Here is a 3,071-nt window from a genome sequence, read left to right on the forward strand (position 1 = left end):
CAGACCTCCTCCTCCCCGGTGCCGCATTCAGCGCTTACCGTGATTTCCTCCGTCTCCGCTGACCGATGCCGGTCCTTCCGCAAGTACTGGGTGCGCCGCCTGCCAGGTCCGGTGGGCCCGCCCGCCTCGTGGCCAGCCGGGGGCTTTCGTAGTTCCTGGAGCCGAGGTCAGGCACCGCAGCAGCAAGGCACACGTCGGCCGGGGGGTTCCGCCAGCCGTAACTCCGGCGTCCAAGGGGTCAGAGCCTCCAAAAATGCACCGAGTGTGAAGTGGTGCCGGCCGCCCCTCCGTGGGGATTTTCGGGCGGGTGAGAGCAGGGGAAAGAGGATTAATAAAGGATAGTCATGCCAGGCTGCTGGAGCCTCACGAAGGTGCGGCCATTCAGCTAGTGCGCCCTCTAGCGCCCCCTCCTCTTTCCTAATTTGTGCCATCACATTTACCCACAGAGAATGGGTAAACACCCTTAATACATCAGTCCCTGAGTTTCTAGTGAGTCAGAATTGATAGTAGGTGAAATGCCAACCCCTCAGGCTTTAAAACATTCAAGGCAAGGTATAGTGACAAGTATATGTGAAAAGGGCACCATCACCAAGCATCTGGGACAGTGGTTAAAACATGACACCAGACTTTTGGAAAACATGGAACACATTGTCACTTGGAATGCTCTGCAAAAAAGCTTATTTCCAAGTACAACAAAGATTGGAGTCCTTCTGGTTGTATTTGCTGTGATTCAGCTATGTGTATTAAAAACTTGTGTTATGACCTTTGAAAATTGATACCTGAGTTGAAGTGCTTCCCTGTAAGAGATCATTGCCACTTGTTAGATGGGATGCTGAAAGCATCTTTCGAATCTTCATAGTTAATGAGGAATGCCATTTACTTTTTAGTCCATTCTGGTGCACTGTATTCTTATGCACAGGTACTAAAACGCAAATATTCATCATTTTGTGCTTTGTGTGGCATCAATGAAAGAGTCATCCCAACTGTGTCCTTTAGATGATGGTTCTCAGTCCAAGGGTCTATGAATGCTATATTATCTATGTGTCACCTTTTACAAAATGTTTGCTGAGTGATGATGCCAAACACAAGAAATGTGAGGATCTTTGGTCACACATTGATAGTGATTTGAATAAAGTACACTCTACTGCATTCTTAGATTTTTACAGGAAACCATAACTTCTGTAGTGGACGTAATAAAAAAACAAGAGTATGAAAATACCCTTGTCTGCCAAGTGTTCAGCATAATTGGTGTAGATGTGAAATATCTCCTTGAGAGTAAGCTGGGTGACACGAATCACTGACAGAATTTCGATTTCACTAAAATCGGCCTACACTAACATCGAGTCTCAAACATCGATATCAATAATATCGACTCCCTATACATTACATTAAATTTACTAAAATATCGACCCCACAATATCGATGCACAAATATATTGACTACACAAATATCGATACCACAATTATCGACTAACATTATATCGACACTCAGTACTACATATAGTACTCTACAAAAATATCGATAACTATAATATCGACTACACTAATTTTGTCTCTCTAAAAATATCGATAGCTTTAAATAAGTCTATTTTTCCTATATAACCCATACACATCAACACTCTTACTAATACACACATATAAATATATTTAAATTTTTTCGCATACGTTTATTAACTAATATATCCATTTACTAACATTTATTTTCAATTTTATTCTTACTATATTTATATAAACACTCGTTTTACACATACAATATTTTACCTATTATTAAAGTATTTTAACATCAATATGTAGTTAAAAGCGTTTTTTAATAAATACATTCTGTTTCACTATTTCTCTATATAAACCATTAAGTAACATATAAGTTAATTATTTTACTTAAAAAAATTCAAACTAACCAATGGTAACTCTTCTGACCATATGTGACCAATCAGATTTAAACACTAATTAAGCATACCCTATATAAACCATTCACAATTATCCCTAAAACCTGCAGGCAAGATTCAGCGTGACGACATACTGCCAGTGTTTGGAGCACCCTCTATATTCTTCTGTGCATGAAAATACTGCTAAATACTACAAGTAAGTATTCATATAGCTCTGGTACATATTTTTAATGTTTTGTAACCTATTACTTATATACTACTTTTTAACACTAAAATGTTGGCTCTCTATCTACTTTCTCCTACAACAGACTCTACTAAAAAATAAAGTTGAACATTGTCTTCAAGAAAATCGACACATTATCTATAAAAAGGTAGCTACCTAAATCTTCTTTTATCTTAAAACCATTAGACAAATAGTTTAAAGAATAAATGTTTTATAATATGTTTCTCCTGTTTGAGTTATAAGAAATGTGTTATCCCAGGTTCTTTTCACCAAATAATTAACACTGCTTTTTAAAAAAAATTCACTTAGTTTTTCCACATACATAACCTTTGTTAATTTACTATAAATTTCTCTCTAAACAGACAACAGAACTACAAAAAGCAGAAACATCGAATCCAAGAACAGACATTACTAATCATAAACACTTGGTAAGTACAAAATGCAAACATATATACTCATTGTATGCTCAATAGAATGTACAATGTTAAGACTTCACTTTGTTAGTACTTCTGTTAGTATTTTCTTAAAATGTTCTCTTTTGTAATAACTAAAAAGTAACTTTTTCATTATGAAAGGTTACACACTAGCAAACGTCTAACGAAAATACACAATTAAACAAATACTATAACAGACTTTACTTTTTTTTCTACAGACCTACAAACACTAGAACACCATCTGACTGAAAATACACCTACTTTATAAAGCTACTACTTTACTGTTGGTAAGTAAGAAGCTACAAATGGTACATGCTTTATTTAAAATGATTATAACATTACACATTTTCCTAATATTTTAAATATAACTTTTCTAGATAAAAGAACACAAGAATGACAGAAGATGCAAGATTTATTACATCTCAGAAAGGAACATTTTTATTATGCTACATGGGTTATACTTATACTCAGGAGAAACAAAAATACCTTAAAGTTAACTCGAAATGTACTAAGTATTACTCTAATAAAT

This window comes from Lissotriton vulgaris, chromosome 1_2 (genome assembly GCF_964263255.1).
Source record: "Lissotriton vulgaris chromosome 1_2, aLisVul1.2, whole genome shotgun sequence".
In the NCBI taxonomy this organism is placed as follows: domain Eukaryota; kingdom Metazoa; phylum Chordata; class Amphibia; order Caudata; family Salamandridae; genus Lissotriton; species Lissotriton vulgaris.